The 23,086-nt window shown below is 50.5% G+C and overlaps 1 protein-coding gene across 2 annotated transcripts in view; it reads right to left on the bottom strand.

Moving 5' to 3' along the window:
* The window catches only part of LOC139235632 (zinc finger protein 239-like), a 786,713-nt gene that overhangs the window by 206,058 nt on the left and 557,569 nt on the right, over window positions 1-23,086 (bottom strand). The gene's annotated exons all lie outside the window — the stretch shown is intronic.

A 23,086-nucleotide genomic window follows, 5' to 3' on the forward strand; every position in this document is an offset into this window, starting at 1 on the left:
ACTGGTTCCCCTCCCCGGATGGTGCTGACTCGGGCTGGGTTTATTTCTGCAATCATTGGTTTCCTCTCCCTCTGATGGTGCTGCATATCTTCGGTCTGGTCCTGTGTAATGAGACAGGATTAATAAACAATATCCGAGTAAAGGATTCCCTTGCAATGAGTGATCATAGCATGGTATAATTTCAAATTCAGATGGAGGCCGAGAAAGTTGGATCTCAAACCAGCGTACTGAGCTTAAATAAAGGAGACTACAAAGATATGAGGGCAGATTTGGCTAAAGTGGACTAGGAAAATAGAATAAAGTGCAGGATGGTTGATGAACAGAGTCGTACATTTAAGGAGATATTTCTCAACTCTCAAGAAAAATATATTCCAGTGAGGAGGAAAGGGTGTAAAAGAAAAGATAGATATCTGTGTCTAACTGAAGAAATAAAGGATGGTATCCAATTAAAAACAAGGGCATACAAAGTGGCCAAAACTAGTGGGAGGACAGAAGATTGGGAAGCTTTTAAAAGCCAGCAAAGAATGACTGTGGATGGTCAAGGATAGGAAGAGAAGGAACTTACCACAATCACTTAGGAGGTGGTACAATGTAAGATAATGGGACTAAAGGCGGGTAAATCCCCTGGACCTGATGGCTTGCATCCTAGAGTCTTGAGAAATAGCGTCAGGGATAGTGGATGCATTGGTTGTAATTTAGCAAAATTCCATGGATTCTGGGGAGGTCACAGCAGATTGGAAAATTGCAAATGTACCGCCCCTATTTAAAAAAGGAGGCAACTATAGACCAGTTAGCCTAACATTTGTGGTTGGGAAAATGTTGGAGTTCATTATTAAAGAAGCAGTCGCAGGACATTTGGAAAAGCAAAATTCTGCCAGGCAGAGTCAGCATGGATTTATGAATTTGACAAATTTGCTGGAGTTCTTTGAGGATGTAACAAACAGGGTGGATAAAGGGGAACCAGTGGATGTGGTGTATTTGGACTTCCAGAAGGCATCTGACAAGGTGCCACGTAAAAGGTTACTGCACAAGATAAAAGTTCACGGGGTTGGGGGTAATATATTAGCATGGATAGAGGATTGGCTGACTAATAGAAAACAGAGAGTCGGGATAAATGGCTCATTCTCGGGTTGGCAACTAGTGGGGTGCCGCAGGGATCAGTGCTTGGACCCCAGATATTTACAATCTATATTGACGACTTGGATGAAGGGACGAGTGTAACATAGCTAAGATTGATAGTACACAGATCGGAGGAAAAGCAATGTGTGAGGAGGACACAAAAACCCCACAAAAGGACAGAGACAAGCTAAGTGAGTGGGCAACAAATTAGCAGATGGAGTATAATGTTGGAGAGTACGCCATTATGCGCTTTGGCAGAAAAAAATGAAAGAACAAGTTATTGTTTAAATGGAGAAAAATTGCATAGTGCTGCAGTACAGCGGGACCTGGGGGTCCTAGCGCATGAAACATAAAAGGTTATTATGCAGGTACAGCAAGTGATCAGGAAGGCCAATGAAATCTTGGCCTTTATTGCAAAGAGGATGGAGTATAAAAGCAGGGAAGTCCTGTTACAGTTATACAGGGCATTGGTGAGGCCAGACCTGGAATACTGCTTACAGTTTTGGTTTCCATATTTAAGAAAGGATATACTTGCTTTGGAGGCAGTTCAGAGAAGTTTCACATCGTTAATTCTGGAGATGAGGGGGTTGACTTATGAGGAAAGGTTGAGCAGGTTGGGCCTCTACTCATTGGAATTCAGAAGAATGAGAAGTGATCTTAACGAATCATATAAGATTATGAGGTGGATTGACAAGGTGGATGCAGAGAGGATGTTTCCACTGATGGGGGAGACTAGAACTAGAGGGCATAATCTTAGAATAAGGGGCTGCCCATTTAAAACTGATATGAGGAAGAATTTCTTCTCAGAGGGTTGTAAATCTGGAATTCGCTGCCTCAAAGAGCTGTGGAAGCCAGGACATTGAATAAATTTAACAGATGGACAGTTTCTTAACCAATAAGGGAATAAAGGGTTTTGATCGTGGGCAAGGAAATGGTCCTCAGTCCATGATCTGATCAGCCATGATCGTATTAAATGGCAGAGCACGCTTGAGGGGTAGTATGGCCGACTCGTGCTCCTATTTCTTATGTTATTATACTGACTCTGGCTGGGTTCACTTCTACACTCACTGGTTCCCCTCCCCTGAAGGTGCTGACTCTGGCTGGGTTCAGTTCTCCACTCACTGGTTCACCTCCCCTGAAGGTACTGACCCTGGCTGGCTTCAGTTCTACTCTCACTGGTTCCCCTCCCCTGAAGGTACTGACCCTGGCTGGGTTCAGTTCGACACTCACTGGTTCTCCTCCCCTGAAGGTGCTGACTCTGGCAGGGTTCAGTTGCAGACACTGACATCATTCAATTTGTTCCTGCACCAAGATGGCCGCCGTTAGCCTGGGCCTGCAATTAGAACATGAGAACATACGAATTAGGAACAGGAGTAGGCCATCTAGCCCCTCGAGCCTGCTCCGCCATTCAACAAGATCATGGCTGATCTGGTGGTGGACTCAGCTCCACTTACCCGCCCTCTCCCCGTAACCCTTAATTCCCTTATTGGTTAAAAAACGATCTATCTTTGACTTGAAAACATTCAATGAGCTAGCCTCAACTGCTTCCTTGGGCAGAGAATTGCACAGATTCACAACCATCTGGGAGAATAAATTCTTTCTCAACTCGGTTTTAAATTGGCTCCTCCGTATTTTGAGGCTGTGCCCCCTAGTTCTAGTCTCCCCTACCAATGGAAACATCCTCTCTGCCTCTATCTTGTCTATCCCTTTCATGATTTTAAATGTTTCTATAAGATCACCCCTCATTCTTCTGAACTCCAAGAAGTAAAGACCCAGTCTACTCAATCTATCATCATAAGGTAACCCCCTCATTTCTGGAATCAGCCTAGTGAATCGTCTCTGTACCCCTTCCAAAGCTAGTATATCCTTCCTTAAGTAAGGTGACCAAAACTGCACGCAGTACTCCAGTTGCGGCCTTACCAATACCTTATAAAGTTGCAGCAAGACCTCCCTGCTTTTGTACTCCATCCCTCTCGCAATGAAAGCCAACATTACATTTGCCTTCCTGATTATCTGCTGCACCTGCAAACTAACTTTTTGTGTTTCATGCACAAGGATCAATTGTGGAGCAGTGGAGGCGTGTCCTGCTCAGTAGGAGCTGAGCTGCTGAGAGAGGAGCAGCTATCAACTTTAGCTCCTGCCTGGAGAGCCCTGAGACCAGCCCAGGAACAGAAGGAAGGAAGGGGCTTCACCACCAACTTTCACCCAGAGGGAGAGGAGGAAGCAGAAAACATTTAACAACAATTTACCACTTCTGCAAAGAGTTGGAGAGAGGGGGAAAAACCAACAACAAACATCCAGTGTGGAAGGAGGGAGACTCTACCATTCTACAGGTGGGTGTATTGGTGCAGCCCCAAAAAGACTTTGTTGAATCGGTGGGGGGAGGAAAGAAGACCACTGAGGGCCGGAACATCGCGGGGGGTGTGTGTGTGTGGAAGTGTGTGTGGGGGCCTTGCTACAACTAGGCCCCACACACAACTGAACCCCCCCTCCCCAATTGCCTAGCCTGGGATAGCTGGAGCTACCAGGCTGAAGATTTTTCTTAATCACCCTATTAAACATCATTAGGAGTGTGTGCCTGGTGGCTCGAGCTGCCCCAGGTGAAGACATCTTCTCCCCTCACCTGAAGACCAACCCAAAGACTGTGTTTTTGTTTTGCCATCTGGGGATTGCACCCACCCACAGCTGCGAGGGGAGATCTGCCCTCGCAGTTCCCCCCCCCTTCCCACCCCACTCTCGCTTTCTCTGTTACTCTGTTTCTCCCCTCTCTCTCTGAGACCTCTTTCTCCTAAATTAAAAATAAAAAAAAAAACAACAAAACAATTGAGACAACTGAGCAGAGGGAGCAAGGCCCCTCCCCAATTGCCAACTAGGGGAGAGGTGCCTCGTTAAGAGCTCCTCTGCTCAGTCTTTTAGATAATAGGCCAATTAAGACCATTAAGGCCTGTGACTTTGGGGTGGGTGTAGCCCTTAAAGGGACCCCGTGATGGCGACCCCATCCACGCCGGTGGCGGGGCCAGCGAGGACATATGCGCAGGCGGTGTCCACATCCACGGCACCTCCTGCGCCACCCGCTGCCCTGCCACCTTTTACACTCATCACAAAGAAACACGGGGTCAAGAGCTACACTCACCCCACAATGAGCATTGAGGAGTGCGTGCGGGCGATGGCTGGGGTAGTCGGCCCCTCGGCCATTGTCGCAGCCTCCAAGATGTCTGGGAAGGCCGTGTTCTTCCTGGGGTCGGAGCGGGCGGTGTCTCTGGCCCTTGAAAAGGGGCTCACGGTGGGCGGGACGTTCCTGCCGGTGGACCCTCTCGAGGCCACCGCGCAGAGGGTCATCGTGTCAAACGTCCCGCCCTTTGTTCCCGCTGAGCTCCTCCTCCCTCACCTACACCAACTGGGGGAGGTAAGGTCGGGGATCAACCCCATACCGCTCGGCCTCAGGGAGAACAGCCTGCGCCACATGTTCTCCTTCCGCCGCCAGCTCTTTGTCCGGCTGGCGCGGGAGGAGACGACGGAGGGCTATTTTAACGTGGTGCACGAGGGGACTGCCTACCGTGTCTTCTGGACGTCGGACGGCGTGCGGTGCCATGCCTGTAGGGAGGTGGGGCACATTCGCAAGAACTGCCCCGCCTTCAAGGCCGCCAAACCACCAAAGGTGGCCAAGGCTGGCGCCGCCGCCACCCCTCCCCCTAATTGCGTCCGCGTGCCGGGAGCCGTAGGTGCGCGGGTATCGTCGGGGGCCTTTGTTTTCACGGCCTCCGGCGGGGGGGAGGGAGAGCGTCCAATCGAAAAGAAGGCGCGGAAGAAGACGAGACATCTAGAGGCGGGTCCCCTCAATGCGCCGGAAAGTTTGACCACCGCGCTCAGCCCAACCCAGTCACCGGTGAGCGCGGGGTGCCCTGAGCCCGTGCCCGAGCCGTTGACCAATACTGCAGAGGGGCTCGGGCGAGGGCAAGATAAGGAAAGGGGGGGGGCGGAGCGGGAGGCCTCGGCAGACATGGAGGTCTCCCTGCCTCCGCGCACCCCCAGGAACAAAAGGAGGCACCGCCCCAATGACGCGGAGGGGGAACAACATCCCTCCGCGGAGGAGGCGGTGCCCGCCGCGTGTCCCGCGTCCCCCACCAGCGCCCCCAAATTGCGCTGTAGGCGCGAGGAATCTGTCCCCGGGGAGGGTGAGGCAGTCGAGGCTGCCCAGCCGCTGCCTCCTGGGGATGGCGTGGAAGATCTGCCTGTCGTGGGGGGGCGTGGGGCCAGCGGAAGAATGCGTAGCCGCCGGGTCGAGCGTCCCGGGGACTGAGGCGGGCGGGGCTGAAAAGGCCGAACCTGAGCCCGCCCAGCCAATACCCAACTTCCCCCGGGATTTGCTCGACTCTGAAAATGCCAATTTTATGGAATCCGTACACGCTGGGCTGGGGGGTGGCGGCGGGGAGGGAGAAGAACAACAACCCTCGCCCCCTACTGTGGAGCTGGGGGAATTGGAGGACCTGGAACATTACTTTGGCCAGGTCTCTCCCTGTTCCCCGGTTCCTGGGGCGGAGGAGGAACCCCTTCTGCTGTCGCTTCCCGACCCAGCACCAATTTTAAAAGAGCCCAGTGGGGACTCCTCTGCCGACGATCCTGGGGGTGGGATCGGGGCAGAGCCAGGGCCAGATGGAGCGGCCGGGCCGTTTGCCGTACCTCGTGCGGTCGACGGGCCGGCTGCTAGCGGCGACCTCCCGGAGGGGGACGGGGACTCGGTGGAGGACGCGCGTGAAGATCTCGAGTCCATCGCCAGTGAGGCGGTGGATCTGCTCGCGGCCGCCACTGAGACCCTCCTCATTCCCGCAGAGGAACTCCGGGACTTTTTGGTCTAGTGACGGGGTCACCGCGACCAAGCCCGTCTGGCCCTGGAAAGATGGTCCGAGCCGGGGCTGCTCGTCGCGTCCGTCCGCGCCGCCGCTAAAACCATGGCCGCGGGCGGGCCCTTATCAAAGGCTCAAGGCCTTGAGCTGCGCCGGCTCAAAAAGTTCCTCGCTGGGCTGCTGAAGGAGTGGAGGTCAACAAACGACTCCACTCCCTCCCCACAATAGGTTAAGGTAGAGGTTGCACTATGCTTTTGCCATGAAGATAACCATAGCCAGCCTCAACATCAACGGCGGCAGAGGGGCACGCCGTAGATTTGACAATTTTTCGCTCCTGCGGGAGGGGAAATATGCGGTGTGCTTCCTGCAAGAAACCCACACCGTTCCGGGAGACGAAGCCACGTGGCTCCTGGAATGGCAAGGAGAGGTCCGCCTCACCGCCATTTCTAGTGGGGTGGCCATCTTGCTGGGCCCGTATTTTTAGCCGGAGATCTTGGGGGTCGAGGAGCCCGTGCCAGGCCGCTTGCTGCACGTAACGGTTCGCCTGGGGGACGTGCCGCTCCATCTCGTGAACGTGTACGCCCCTCATCCCGGCCCGCAGCAAACGCGCTTCTTTGAAGAGGTGTCCGCTCTTCTTGGCTCCGTCGACGTCGGCGACTGCATTGTCCTCGGGGGGGATTTTAACTGCACCCTCGAGGCGAGGGACCGCTCCGGTGCCCCGCAGTGCATGACGGCGATGGAGAAGTTGAGGGACCTGGTCGGGTTCTTCGACTTGGTGGACGTCTGGCGAAATCTTGGATGGTCTAGAGTGGACCGCCTTTACGTGTCTCGGGCGTACGTTTCCTGCGTCCCGGCGGCCTCCATGCGGCCGGTGCCGTGTTCGGACCACCACCTGGTGTGGGCGGAGCTCGCTTCGCTCCGCGGGAGGACGGGGTCCGCGTACTGGCACTTTAACAACCGGCTGCTGGAGGACGTGCGGTTCCAGGACTCGTTCCGTCGATTCTGGTCCGACTGGAGAAGGAAGCACGGGGGCTTCCCCTCCTTGAGGCTATGGTGGGACGTGGGCAAGGCTCACGTCCGCGTCTTCTGTCAACAGTACGCGAGGGGGTCGACCAAGAGGCGGGCGGCCAGAGTCGGGCGCCTAGGAAAAGAGGTGCTCGACATGGGAGCCCGTCTCGGCCAAGTCGTCCAGGCCCCGGCCCTGCGGAAGGTGTACGAAGCGAAGAAGGCTGCGCTGAAGGACCTGCAGCTCGTCGGGTCCTGAGGCGCGTTCGTGAGGTCACGGATCCGGTTCCTGCGGGATCTGGACCGCGGCTCCCCCTTCTTCTACTCGCTGGAAAAAAGGCAGAGTGTCCGTAAGCAGCTCTTGACGCTGCTGGCCGACGACGGCTCTCTCGTCTCGGATCCGGAGGGCGTCAACAACAGGGCCCGTGAAAATTACGGGGCTCTGTTCTCTCCGGATCCGTCCAGCGAGGAAGCGCGTAGAGTTTTGTGGGAGGACCTGCCGAAGGTCAGCCCGGAGGGCGCCAAAAATCTGGAAGCTCCGCTAAGCCTGGCGGAGCTGACCGGTGCCCTCGACCGGCTCTCGAGGGGAAAATCCCCGGGGCTGGACGGGCTGACCGTGGAGTTCCACAGGGCATTCTGGGACGTCCTGGGGAGCGACTACGCGCGGGTCCTGGGGGAAAGTCTGGCGACCGGGGAGATGCCCCTCTCTTGGCGCAGGGCAGTCATCGTCTTGCTGCCTAAGAAGGGCGATCTCCGCCTCCTTAAGAACTGGCGCCTGGTCTCCCTCCTCAGCACGGACTACAAAATCTTCGCCAGGGGGATGTCTGCTCGCCTTGGTGCCGTGCTAGACCACATGATCCACCCCGACCAGTCCTACATGGTCCCAGACCGGACAATCCACGATAACATCCATCTGGTCCGGGACCTCATCCATTGTTCCCAGGAGGCTGGTCTGTCGGTCGCCTTCCTATCCCTCGACCAAGAGAAGGCGTTCGACAGGGTGGATCACGACTATCTGCTCGGAACTCTGCGCGCTTTCGGGTTCGGGACGCATTTAGTCGCCCGGATCCGACTTTTGTACGCCGCCGCAGAGTGTCTGATTAAGGTTAACGGGTCCTTGACGGCGCCCCTTCGCTTTAGGAGAGGGGTGCGCCAGGGATGCCCCATGTCCGGCCAGTTATACGCCGTTTGCGTGGAGCCTTTCCTGCGCCTCTTGCGGACGAGGTTGACGGGACTGGCTCTGCAAGGGCCGGGCGTGGAGGTCGTCCTCTCGGCTTACGCCGATGACGTGCTCCTCGCGGTAGAGGATCCCGCTGACCTGCGGAGGATGCGTGAGTGCCAGGAGATTTACTCGGCCGCAACCTCCGCCAGGATCAACTGGGAGAAATGTTCCGGACTCCTGGTGGGTCAGTGGCGGGTGGACTCCCTGCCGGAGGAGCTCAGGCCTTTTGCCTGGAGCACGACCCATCTCCTCTATCTGGGAGTCTACCTTAGCCCCGACGAGGGAGCCTGGCCGGCGAACTGGCAGGAGCTGGAGGCCAAGGTCGCCGCTCGCCTAGGGCGCTGGACAGGACTGCTCCGAGTGCTGTCCTACAGGGGTCGAGCGCTAGTCATAAACCAGCTGGTGGCTGCAATGTTGTGGTACCGGCTGGTCACTTTGACCCATCCCCCTGCGTTTGTCGCCAAGATACAGAAGAAGCTGGTGGATTTCTTCTGGAACAACAGGAAGCACTGGGTCTCTGCTGCGGTCTTGAGTCTCCCGCTTGAGGAGGGCGGTCAGTCGTTGGTGTGCGTCAGCGCCCAGCTCGCGACTTTCCGTCTTCAGACCCTGCAGAGATACCTTTACGTCGAGCCCCCTCCTAGGTGGTGTGCTCTGGTGAGGTATTTCTTCCGTCAGCAGCGCGATCTCAATTATGACACGCAGCTCCTGTTTGTGAACTTGGGGGGTGCCAGGACCGCCCTCCGGGAGCTGCCTGTCTTTTACAGGGAACTCATCAGGGTCTGGAACAAAGTCTCCACCAAGCGCAGCTCTCCGCCGGCTGGAGTGGCGGCCGTCCTGCAGGAGCCGCTGCTCGGGAATCCGTACCTCCACGGCCGATGTTTTATGTGGCGGTCGGAAGAGAGGGCTGTGGCTGGTGAGGTGACCAGAGTCAGGGACCTGCTCGATGGCGGAGGAGCGGGCTGGATGGCGCCAGACACGCTGGCGCGGCGCCTAAACTCTGCCAACGTCCACCACGCGGCCGATGCCATCGAGGTGCTAAAAACAGCTCTGGGCCCTGACTCCGTTAGGTGCATCGAGGAGGCTCAAGCACGTGGGGAGATCCCGTCCGAACTGACCCCCGTCCGGACGGAATTCCTCATCGGCGCCAAACCCCGGAACCTCCCTCGGGGGCCGGCGCCTCACAACTTGAGCCGCCTCGGGGAAATCCCCTCCGTGCCTTTCAGTTCCGCACGGAGGGGTTTCCTGTAAGGGCTGCTCCTGCACACTCTCAACTTTGCCATCCTCGCCGGCCGTCCGGAGACGCCATGGCGTACCATCTTGCCGTCCGGAGGAGGTGGGGGTCCCCGATGGAGGGCACTCTACGCGGGAGTCCTCCCACTATTCATCGGGGACTTGGCCTGGAGGGTGGTGCACGGAGCAGTGCCGTGCAATAAATTTTTAAGCCGGTTCACGGACTCCCAGGCCGCCTGCAATTTCTGCGGTCTGGAGGAGTCCGTGTTCCATGTTTTTATTGAGTGCACGAGGTTGCAGCCCCTGTTCCATTATTTGAAGGGGCTGCTCCTGAAATTCTGGCTGCACTTCAGTCCCACTCTCATGATCTTTGGGCACCCTGTGCGGAGGGGAGCGGGTAGGTTCGAAGGCCTCCTGGTAGGACTGCTCCTGGGCACAGCCAAGGGTGCCATCAGCCGGTCCAGGCAGCGGGCGGTCGAGTGGGTCGTTCAACCTGACTGCCTGCCTCTCTTCCGCTCTTACATCCGGTCCAGGGTGTCCTTGGAGATGGAGCACGCGGTGTCCACCGGTACGCTCGCGGCCTTCCGCGAGAGGTGGGCACCGGAGGGACTGGAGTGCATCATCACGCCCGGCAACCAAATTTTAATTTGATTTTACGTTTTAAAGTTTATTTTGTTTTAATTGCCGGTGCTTTTAGTGTCCCCCTCTCCTTTTATAGGGGGCACTGGAAAAAGGAAAAAATTTGATTTTAGTGCCCAAAAAAAAAACAAAAAAAAACAAAAAAGAAAAAAAGGGCCTTGTAAATGTCTGGTGTGTCATCCAGGTCGGGTGGCACGGATACATGTTTTATGTTTTGCAGGGAGACTCTAAAAGAGTTTCATGCACAAGGATCAATTGTGGAGCAGTGGAGGCGTGTCCTGCTCAGTAGGAGCTGAGCTGCTGAGAGAGGAGCAGCTGTCAACTTTAGCTCCTGCCTGGAGAGCCCTGAGACCAGCCCAGGAAGAGAAGGAAGGAAGGGGCTTCACCACCAACTTTCACCCAGAGGGAGAGGAGGAAGCAGAAAACATTTAACAAAATTTACCACTTCTGCAAAGAGTTGGAGAGAGGGGGAAAAACCAACAACAAACATCCAGTGTGGAAGGAGGGAGACTCTACCATTCTACAGGTGGGTGTATTGGTGCAGTCCCAAAAAGACTTTGTTGAATCGGTGGGGGGAGGAAAGAAGACCACTGAGGGCCGGAACATCGCGGGGGGTGTGTGTGTGTGGAAGTGTGTGTGGGGGCCTTGCTACAACTAGGCCCCACACACAACTGAACCCCCCCCTCCCCAATTGCCTAGCCTGGGATAGCTGGAGCTACCAGGCTGAAGATTTTTCTTAATCACCCTATTAAACATCATTAGGAGTGTGTGCCTGGTGGCTCGAGCTGCCCCAGGTGAAGACATCTTCTCCCCTCACCTGAAGACCAACCCAAAGACTGTGTTTTTGTTTTGCCATCTGGGGATTGCACCCACCCACAGCTGCGAGGGGAGATCTGCCCTCGCAGTTCCCCCCCCTTCCCACCCACTCTCTCTTTCTCTGTTACTCTGTTTCTCCCCTCTCTCTCTGTGACCTCTTTCTCCTAAATTAAAAATAAATAAAGAAAACAAAAAAACAATTGAGACAACTGAGCAGAGGGAGCAAGGCCCCTCCCCAATTGCCAAATGGGGAGAGGTGCCTCGTTAAGAGCTCCTCTGCTCAGTCTTTTAGATAAGAGGCCAATTAAGACCATTAAGGCCTGTGACTTTGGGGTGGGTGTAGCCCTTAAAGGGACCCCGTGATGGCGACCCCATCCACGCCGGTGGCGGGGCCAGCGAGGACATATGCGCAGGCGGTGTCCACATCCACGGCACCTCCTGCGCCACCCGCTGCACTGCCACCTTTTACACTCATCACAAAGAAACACGGGGTCAAGAGCTACACTCACCCCACAATGAGCATTGAGGAGTGCGTGCGGGCGATGGCTGGGGTAGTCGGCCCCTCGGCCATTGTCGCAGCCTCCAAGATGTCTGGGAAGGCCGTGTTCTTCCTGGGGTCGGAGCGGGCGGTGTCCCTGGCCCTTGAAAAGGGGCTCACGGTGGGCAGGACGTTCCTGCCGGTGGACCCTCTCGAGGCCACCGCGCAGAGGGTCATCGTGTCAAACGTCCCGCACTTTTTTCCCGCTGAGCTCCTCCTCCCTCACCTACACCAACTGGGGGAGGTAAGGTCGGGGATCAACCCCATACCGCTCGGCCTCAGGGAGAACAGCCTGCGCCACGTGTTCTCCTTCCGCCGCCAGCTCTTTGTCCGTCTGGCGTGGGAGGAGACGACGGAGGGCTATTTTAATGTGGTGCACGAGGGGACTGCCTACCGCGTCTTCTGGACGTCGGACGGCGTGCGGTGCCATGCCTGTAGGGAGGTGGGGCACATTCGCAAGAACTGCCCCGCCTTCAAGGCCGCCAAACCACTAAAGGCGGCCAAGGCTGGCGCCGCCGCCACCCCTCCCCCTAGTTGCGTCCGCATGCCGGGAGCCGTAGGTGCGCGGGCATCGTCGGGGGCCTTTGTTTTCACGGCCTCCGGCGGGGGGGAGGGAGAGCGTCCGATCGAAAAGAAGGCGCGGAAGAAGACGAGACATCTAGAGCCGGGTCCCCTCAGTGCGCCGGAAAGTTTGACCACCGCGCTCAGCCCAACCCAGTTAGCGGCGAGCGCGGAGTGCCCTGAGCCCGTGCCCGAGCCTTTGACCAATACTGCAGAGGGGCTCGGGCGAGGGCAAGATAAGGAAAAGGGGGGGCGGAGCGGGAGGCCTCGGCAGACATGGAGGTCTCCCTGCCTCCGCACACCCCCAGGAACAAAAGGAGGCACCGCCCCAATGAGGCGGAGGGGGAACAACATCCCTCCGCGGAGGAGGCGGTGCCCGCCGCGTGTCCCGCGTCCCCGACCAGCGGCCCCAAATTGCGCTGTAGGCGCGAGGAATCTGTCCCCGGGGAGGGTGAGGCAGTCGAGGCTGCCCAGCCGCTGCCTCCTGGGGATGGCGTGGAAGATCTGCCTGTCGTGGGGGGCGTGGGGCCAGCGGAAGAATGCGTAGCCGCCGGGTCGAGCGTCGCGGGGACTGAGGCGGGCGGGGCTGAAAAGGCTGAACCTGAGCCCGCCCAGCCAATACCCAACTTCCCCCGGGATTTGCTCGACTCTGAAAATGCCAATTTTATGGAATCCGTACACGCTGGGCTGGGGGGTGGCGGCGGGGAGGGAGAAGAACAACAACCCTCGCCCCCTACTGTGGAGCTGGGGGAATTGGAGGACCTGGAACATTACTTTGACCAGATCTCTCCCTGTTCCCCGGTTCCTGGGGCGGAGGGGGAACCCCTTCTGCTGTTGCTTCCCGACCCAGCACCAATTTTAAAAGAGTCCAGTGGGGACTCCTCTGCCGACGATCCTGGGGGTGGGATCGGGGCAGAGCCAGGGCCAGATGGAGCGGCCGGGCCGTTTGCCGTACCTCGTGCGGTCGACGGGCCGGCTGCTAGCGGCAACCACCCGGAGGGGGACGGGGACTCGGTGGAGGACGCGGGTGAAGATCTCGAGTCCATCGCCAGTGAGGCGGTGGATCTGCTCGCGGCCGCCACTGAGACCCTCCTCATTCCCGCAGAGGAACTCCGGGACTTTTTGGTCCAGTGACGGGGTCGCCGCGACCAAGCCCGTCTGGCCCTGGAAAGATGGTCCGAGCCGGGGATGCTCGTCGCGTCCGTCCGCGCCGCCGCTAAAACCATGGCCGCGGGCGGGCCCTTATCAAAAGCTCAAGGCCTTGAGCTGCGCCGGCTCAAAAAGTTCCTCGCTGGGCTGCTGAAGGAGTGGAGGTCAACAAATGACTCCACTCCCTCCCCACACTAGGTTAGGGTAAAGGTTGCACTATGCTTTTGCCATGAAGATAACCATAGCCAGCCTCAACATCAACGGCGACAGAGGGGCACGCTGTAGATTTGACAATTTTTCGCTCCTGCGGGAGGGGAAATATGCGGTGTGCTTCCTGCAAGAAACCCACACCGTTCCGGGAGACGAAGCCACGTGGCTCCTGGAATGGCAAGGAGATGTCCGCATGAGCCACCTCACCGCCATTTCTAGTGAGGTGGCCATCTTGCTGGGCCCACAGGTACTGTACGACAGCTTGTCCGATTTGTGCTTTTTGGGATTTATTTAAATCCTGCTTTCCGTTATCTCAAATGTCTTTTCCATAACTAGAACAAAGTCTAACACGTAGGCTTTGATAACTGCTTTCCGTTATCTCAAATGTTCCAGTTTCAATGCCTTTACGTCTCACTTTCTGTGGTTCTTCAACCACCGTATCTGAAGTCACAAGTTCAACTTATATTTTCCTTTGTTCTAAACTGCTAAAGCCTGCCGTTTTAACATTTTAATTTTTTCCAAGTTCCTTTCAACTTTCACAGATAGCTCCCCACTTGTCCAGGAGTTTGACCTGATCCCTGAAGGTATTTCTACATTGTTTCGAAACATTATAGTTTTATTTCTTTTTTTTTTTAAACAGATCAGATTTAGCTTTTTATGTTAAATGTAACTCATTTTGTTGGGTATTTTCTTAAACAATGGTACTTGAAATCTTCACAACAAAATTAACTCTTCACTGCTCCCATCCTAATTTCTGCTCCCCTTTTGTAGTATTTGTATTTATTGTTAGATTATGAAATGTCAATTATGGTAAAACTGTTTTTTAGTCGGACTTCTCATTTATGCTTATAGTGATTCACAGATCACAGAATGCAAATTACTTGTTTTCTAATTATGTGCCTATCTTCTGTTTTAGAAGCTGAACGTCAAAAACTCTAATCTTTTGCGCTGCAACTTCAATTTTGTGATACAGTATCTCATAAATTACCTCTTTTTAAGCTTCTGCTTCTGACGCAGTATGTTTACTTTTATTAAAGGCTTCCAAACACAATATTTTCCAATACAACCAAAATGTTTGTCAAGGAGAATCACCTGAAATATCTCAAAGTCCCAATTCAAATATTGTATTGCCAATCTTTTATTTAAAAATCTTTTTACTGAGCTAGAAGCTTTCGCATCAAGATTTTACACAAAGGAATATGGGGGCGTACTTCCCCAGCCCACAGCCTTGAGACACCCACGCAGGCTTCTTTTTTTAAGGCATTACAATTCCCCTTCATCGTTCTTTATTTCATTCCTAGACTAAATGTATTGTCTTTCAACCAAATGTAATCAATGCGTACGTGTTTTCTTTTGACAAGTGAGCGTGTCGAAAAAAAAATTTTAAACCAACGGGACCTCACATTTTTTATCTTTTGCTCAACAAACCTATCCTTTGTGCATTTCCTAACTCCATAACATATCATCCGAATAAATCCACACCTGGGTTTCTAAATCAAAATGTAATTCAATTCTAGGTTCATACTTTCTTAAAACTTCCCTCATACAGGACAACACTGTAAAGGGTTAAAAAAAAACGTTCACTCTGTTTGAAAAAGTGGGTGGTACCAAAACAACAGACAGCTCCACCACTTTCTGAAGCAGGCTTTCAGACACATGAAAAATTCATTAATCCCACCTCAAATATTCCGCAGTCAAAAATCACAGAAGCACTTTCATTCAAAGACAGACATTCACAAATATCTCTCTTCATTCAACAAAGCTTATTGTTTGGCCGGCTCTAATTTTGGATCCATACTTCACTTAAGATAGTCACTAACAGTTTTTATTATGGTCTTCCGAAAAATATCTGCTTAGCTATCCTTTTGGCCCCCAATAAATCCTTTATTTTCCTCAGCTCCTAATCATAACCCTGTTTGTGGGGGATACAAATTTGGGCCAAATTCCTCTGTCCATTCCCTTCTGTCAACTATATCTATTTTTATACTTACAGCCTCTTGTCGTTTGTCACTTTCTCTGTCCATCTCACCTTCGGTATATTTCTATTCATCTTTCCGGCTGTTAAACTGCTCTTTTTCCCTTCATCATATCCTGCCTTTACCATCTTCTTAACCTTTTCAGATTTATCTCTCAGAAACTCTTCTGGTAGTTTATACCTCAGCCCTCCAAGGGCCTTGGCAGATTCCCTTGCCATTTCTTACACTGGGGCTTTTTCCCCAGTTCCCATTTTACCCATCTTTACTGAAGCGGAACTATTTACACCGAGGCTTTTAGCCCGATATCCCGTATACATACTTATTCTCCCGACACATGTATTTACTTACAGTTTCCTGACGCACCCCTCAACTGGATTTACTGGCTGCACAGACTCTGCTTCAGATTCGTTGCATCTCTGGTTACTTTGCGAGGAGAATTCCTCAAGGTAATTCTCTACTCACTCGTTGTTAGTTTGGTCAGCTTTTTGTGTCTATTCTGCCCGTCCAGTAGATCCTGCTGACTGCGTCAAGTTGTTACGGTTAACTTCAAACCACCACTCGGAGTCCGTTAGCCTTAAAGTAAATGCAGTTTTTATTAATAAAAGATACAAGCTGGCAGGGGAGCTATCCTTGAAGGAATGCTCAGAGAAACTGCCAGAGACATCTTATTTTATACAGTTTCAGATTATAGTCTTACTTAATTATGCAAGTTACAATTAATATGTGCTGATTGATTAATACATGATTATCTGGTAGGTTGCTTCCTCCAATCAGGCCTCGAAATGCTTTAATTGGTAATTCAGGATACATGTTGTTATGATTCTTTTTATTTAACTTGTATCTTGTTACAGAATTCAATTTCTATGTTAGCTGTGTCTGTGCCCAGCTCCCAAGGCCTTTGGTCTATGAATTGGAACATCTGCCCCTCTGTGGAAGGCATCCCACACATGCTTCCCACAGTCTGAAAAACAGGCTGTGGGATCCATTTAAAAAATCTGTTAACTCCATTTTAAAACATCCCAATTATTATTATTAATTGTAATTACGATTTGTGATCTGCCCTTTCAGTCGATTATGGGGTATCTTATCGAAGGCCTTTGGAAATGTAGAAAAATTACATCTACTACAGTATGTTAGTTTACGCTATCTGTTACCTCTTCGAAAAATTCAAAGAATTTGGTCAATTAAAGACTTTCCCTTTTATAATCCATGCGGACTATTCATTTTTGGTTTCTAGTTGTTCTTCCCCTTTTTCTTTTAGCAGGGAATCCATTATTTTTCCTCCCAACGACGTTAAGTTGACTGGACTATAGTTCCTCAGACACGTTCTACCTCCCTTCTTAAAAATAGGTATTACATTAGGTGTCTGCCAATCCTCCGGCACTGCACCTTATTCTAACGAAGTATTAAATATGTTTATTAATGCCTCTGCTATCTCTTCCCTAGATGTGATTCGTCCGAAGCTGGCATTTTATCCATTTTCGGTTTGATTAGTTTACATAATATTTTCCTCTTGTTATTTTAAATGCAGTTATTTCATGTCTAAAATCATCCGATGTCACGTCCACCTGTGTTGTCTCCCTGATAAATACTGATGCAAAGTAATTGTTTAATATTTCTACCTATCTCTGCCTACAAACAACCTTCTGAGCCACGTACCTTGGAATGTATTGTGGATGTCTTCCACGCAATCTTTATCCTTATCGTTAAAGGTGACGAGTATATCGTACCTGTTGGACAGGAGCAGTGTCTCATTCTCAGTCTCTCCTCAGTTCTCGCTACACGGCACCCAATCAGCCACGGACCTTCCTGAATCTGCACTTTTCTGTGGGATGTGACTGTTTTCTGGATTAAATCACTTATCATGTGTGTTTCAGAGTGTGTCGAACTCGCACTCTAGCCCAATTATCCTGAGCCGGAGCGAATAAAGCATAGACATTTCCTGCAGATGTGGGAATGTGGGACAGATTTGCTGTCCACAAACTCACACACATTACAGTCTCGACTCATTGCCTACCCTGCCATCTTTAGTTATTTTTTAGAAATTTATTTGCTTATTTACACACTGAATTAATTTAATTACTTAGTTTTTATTCAAATGGTTAATTATATTTATATTAATTAATTAGTTTATATAGTTAAATTATTAATTTCATAAAGTATTGTTCTTACTCCCAGGTCTTAGTTTAGACCAAGCTTCGAGAAAAACGGTAATACTCACCAAACATTCATCTACCTGCTGTATTTTGGAGGCCAAAGCAGCACCTCCTTCAACCACTGTTCCCATTCAAACTCTCACCAAATTACGTTTAATATCACTGTGCAGAACACACTGTGAATCAACAGTTAGTGTTTAGTTTTATACATTTGGAGCCACACACAAGTTACAAGTGCTGTCTCAGCTCCATGCCCATTGCTCGCAGTAATTAGCAGATATTTAAGACTAACACTTACAGCTGACTGATAGTTAACTACCACTAACAGGCAGTTTCTGCTAACTTCTGTTTTTAAAGTTCTAAGTTCAATTCAAAACGTTAAACTAAATTTCCCTTCTTACAGCTAAAACTTAGCCAGACTCACCCCGGACTTACCACTGAATCTCACTCTCTCTACGTTCCCAAGTTTACCACTCTCTTTGTGCACTCCGCTTAAGATCAGGATGTGGTGATCGAGTAAGCTCTGGCATGCTCTGCTGGGCCGAAAGGGTTGGGGTGGGGAAGGTCGCTCTGTAAATTTGCAGTCCACAGGCAGACGGGCGGCTAACTCTCAGCACCCCCAGGGAAACCTCAGGGGAACCGCCTCAGACCAGTTTGCAGCCGCAAGCACCGAATGGCCTATTTCTGTGCTGCAGACACTAAGTAACTCTATGTAATGTGATGGGTGAAGGAGATGGGATGTCTGAAATGCGATTCTGAGTCAACCACAGGCCAGGGCGTGGTCAGAAAGGCAGGTCTGTGATGTCACAATGCTCAGGCACAGTGTCATGCGAGTTTCCCCGCTTTATTACATCACACATACTGCAATACCTAGCAACAAAGCTCGTTACCACCCTCCCTGAATGCTGCATATTATGGGCTATGTTTAGCACGGAGATTATACAGAGAGTGAGGAGGAGCTGAGTTTAATGTGTGTCGAGAGTGTGCGGGGAACACTTCATCTTGCAGATCACCGCATTGTTCAGGCAAACTTACAAAGGAACGTTATAGTGGTGAATGTCACTGGGATATACTCCGCCTGCAGGAGACCATTTAATCCCAAAGGTAGATTATCTGAAACAAGGATACATCGCTATCACCAGGCGCTGGGGCTGCTCAGGTTAAACCACACTGGGAGAAAAACACAAGGAGCCTGCTAAAGAATGAAAGCACTGACCTTTGAGCCTTTGAAACCTTCCCTCTCTGGCTGTTGTTTGGTCCCAGGCCATTTCCCCCCCGCTTTCTCTGGGAGTGCTGGATGACTCAGCGGCCCTTCCGCCCGTGGACTGAAAAGTAACAGAGCCACCTTCCCCGCGCCGCTCCCTTTGGGAAAACACATCCGACACGATCCTGGCGGTCGGGAGCTTTATAAACCCGTCCCAGGCCGCAGCAGACGTCTTAGCGGGGATAAAACCTGCAGGAGTCCAGCGGGACTGATCAACGTGGACTTCCCCACCTCTATCATTTTTGTTAGTCGCTGAATCTGCGCGATGAAAAATGAAAACAGGCCTCAGTGTGTGTGTATCACAGAGATGAGCGGATTGGGCAGAATACACGCCCAAAACATTGTGTGATTCTTATTATTTAACGCATTTAACAATTACAGTAAAGGGATATTTCACCACATTCTTCAACTCCTCTCTGAATTTCGTCTGGGTCACGGCATAAATACATGTGCAGCAACTCAGCAGCTGAAGCATAAATCCCATTTCCTGTATATAATCAGGTAGATATACAGGAATAAATTTTAACGAATACAATTGATTACCCAAAGAATACAACAGAAACACTCCCCATAACAAAATAAAATTGCCGGATATAACAAACAGTAAAATGATGGATTTCCTTCACTTCTCCATCTCTGGGTCACTGCTGTGGGCCCGGAGTCTCCTGCGGGCTCTGCTCGATGATAAAACGTGTAGGACAGTTAAAGCATTGAGCAGAAGGATCAGAACAAATGGAATAAACGGTGTTATAATATAATGAAGGAATTCAATTACTGCCCATGATAGTGACTCAGAGACTTCCCATCTAACAAAACAAAACCAGGGATTATTGCCAATCTGATACATACCTCCATACATAAAGTACCAGAAAGTGTTCTTTACACAGAACAACAATGTTCCCACAGCCACAGTCGCCGTTTTCTCGGTGCAATATTTGGTTTTGAGCTTCTGACAACAAATGGCTATACTTCGATCAAAGGTAAAAACAACTGTGAACCAGACGGAACAGTCTGTGACTGCGTAAAGCAGGATGGCATGGATATTAAACACTTTAATCTTCCACATGAACTCAAACACGGTCCAATAACGAATAGGAATCTTCCTGGATATCAGGTCGAGGATAACGACCAGTAGACCCGCCGCTGCCATTGCCACCAGGTAACGGCTGACACACTTGGAGAGACCGCACCTTCCTCGAGACAGGATCATTATCGTCACTAAGTTCACTGCAAGAAAGAGAAAAACAGGGAATTTATATTTCAGATTGAGAGCAACAACAGCTGCCTCAAAGAATTATGTGTGAAATGTGTCAGGATTAAATGAACCAGCCAATGGGACTTATGATGTTTGGGGACTAATGAAATCATTGGATGGGACCCTGTGCTGTTTGGGTCAGGACTGATTACACCAGCGGATGGGACGTGTGGTGTTTGGCACAGGTACTGAAAGAACCAATAGATGGGACGTGTGGGTGTCGGGACAGGGACTGAATGTACCAATGGATGGGATGTGTGGGTGTTGGCTCTGGACTGAATGTACCAGTGGATAGGATGTTTGGTTGTTGTGACAGGGAGCGAGTGAAGCGGTGGATGTGATGTGTGGGTGCTGGGTCATGACTGAAAGAATTAATGCATTGGACTTTTGCCAGGTGGGCAAAGCTCCGAATGAGACTATGATTTAATGCCATATCCAAGTCAGAGGGAGCAATAATTCAGCACAAGAAGCCGCGAGTTTGTGAATAATCTGTGTCCATTGAGGGGAATAGAGTCATTGTCCAGGGATGCGAATGTAGTATGAGGACAGCGAGGGGAATGGAATCTGTGTCCAGGGAGGAGAATGGAGTTGTGGGCCAAGGGAGGGAATGGAGTCTGTGGCCAAGGTGGGGAATGCCATCTGTCGCCAGAGAGGGGAATGGCGTCTTTGGCGAGGTTACTGCGGTTGTGTCGATGGCTGAAGAAGATGAATTGAATTGTATTATGTGTCGAAATCAGAACCTTTCCAACCATTGTATTGAAAGTATACTTTGTAACTGGCTTAAGCTGACTTTCCAACAATATTGCAAATAATCTTTAAAGAAGGGACTGTCACTTTACAATAGACTGATGATGACCCATGTTGTAAGATGTCACAGAAGATTTTCGAACGTGTCTGTTTACAGCTGGAACCGTGTCAATCAACTGCCTTTCAGCTGGTGTGAGAAAGTTACAGACTTCCAGTTGACAGAGAGAGTTTGAGACTGGAAATATCAAAATATTTCACAATATAGTACTCCATTTTGAATAGTTGCCACCGTGCGGTCCACACCGAGATCTCCTGAACTGTGGCTGAACAAGGGAAATAAATCAATTCAAACACAACTGAATAAATATTTTACTGGAAGACCCTGTCCTGATCATCTGGAATTAATGACTGTGAGGCAGAGCGGGAGGCGGTGGAAATTACGACAACTGTCTATAGCTGAATCATTAGTGGATAATGTCTCATATATCAGTGTATTTGTGAAGGATCTCTCAACGCTGATTTCCACAGATCAGTGTCATTAACAATAACCAGCAGTCCTTAAAACACTTGTTACCGCTGAACACATATTTATTATCCAACACTGGGCATCAGTGCAGAAAGCTGACTGGAAGCTGTTCAATAATATAATCGTTCACTAACATATCTTGTGTCAATAAAATCACATTTCTGTCAAATCCTGTAAACCATTATCACTGGAAGCAAGTTGTGGAAACAACACACTGTTCATTGAACTGGGATCAGCGAATCAGCAAATTATCAAACATTACATGACAGAAACTTCCGTGCATTGCCAGACATAGAACAAGAGGTTTAAATTGTGAAAACATCATGTTGTTCATTGAACTGGGAGCAGCGAATTAACAAATGATCAAACATTGCATGACAGAAACTTCTTTGCATTGCCAGACACAGAACATGAGGTTTAAATTGTATACAATTAATAACTAGAACTAAAGGACAAGGTCAGCAAATACAGAGAAACATGGGTTACATAATTAATTGCAGATGAAGGGCTCACCAGGAACACCAACAGCAGCGAGGAGCGGGTAATAAATACGTTCCACATTGAAAAATGCCCACAGGATCCAAAGCTCAGTTGGAATCTCCCAGAACATGATTTGACTTTCTGTGAGCTCCAATGAGCACTGTTCGTTTTAGACAACAACTTCAGTCAAATATTGCTATACAGACTTTTTAAAAAATCTCTATTTATAGCCTGAGAGAACTATCCAGTGAGACAATTAAACTGCACACTGAAGGATCTTAATCACAGTCACTGAATAAACAAGTTGTCCGAACCGTTTCTTTGCATCACTTTTAATTGCAAAATATCTTAAAAGCAACGTGGCTTTTCAGATCAAATAACTTTAGCCAAAACCAAGCACTATTGGTAAAAGCAGAAATATTTAATTCCACAGAATCACAGCATGCATGTGAAAGGAGCAGCTTCATTTAGGGAGTTTCTATTATTGCTGAGATGTAAAATAACTCTGTAATTTCATATTTTCAATTCACTTCTCGGGGTAACACAAGTGAAATAAAACAAATGGAAGGATAGATGCAGGCTAAGTAAAGGTCAGTAACATACATGGGAACTGACAGTACAGTGCTAATTAAAGATACATGAGGACTGATAATACAATGGTCAGTAAGGGTACATGGTGACTGTTAATATAATGGTGAGGAAGGATACATCGGGACTGATAATACAGTGGTCAGTTAGGATACATGGGGACAGATAATACAGTGGTCAGTAAGGGGACATGGGGCGGATTATATATTGGTCAGTAACGGTTCATGGGGACAGATAATACAGTGGTCAGTAAGGGCACATGGGGACAGATAACATATTGGTCAGTAAGGATACATGTGTGCTGTTAATACAATGGTCAGTAAGGATTCATGGCGACCGATGCCATACTGACAGTCACATGCCATCCTATCGTTTATTTTCCTCAGAGTAGGGAATGGAGAGACTGGAGGTGAGGAATGGAGATGAAAGGAGCAGAGAGGTGAGGAGGGGAGAAGAGAGAGGACAGGAGGCGGGGTGGGGGGGAGTAGACGATTGGAGGTGTCTGCAGAGGAGAGGAGAGGATGGGAATAAGAGAGCACAGGTGAGGGGAGGAGATGCGTGGAGTGGAGTGGAGAAGACAGCAGAGCAGAGTAGAGGATGGGAGGTGAGAGGAGAGGGTGGGATGATAGGATAGAGGAGAGGGGAAGTAGAGAGGAGCACAGAGGAGAGCAGGGCAGAGAGGGATGGATGAACGGAGAAGAGAGTTGATAAGAGGAAAGGAGAGGACAAGAGAAGAGAAAAGAGGAGAGAAGAGAAGCTAG

This window comes from Pristiophorus japonicus, chromosome 23 (genome assembly GCF_044704955.1).
Source record: "Pristiophorus japonicus isolate sPriJap1 chromosome 23, sPriJap1.hap1, whole genome shotgun sequence".
Classification (NCBI taxonomy): domain Eukaryota; kingdom Metazoa; phylum Chordata; class Chondrichthyes; family Pristiophoridae; genus Pristiophorus; species Pristiophorus japonicus.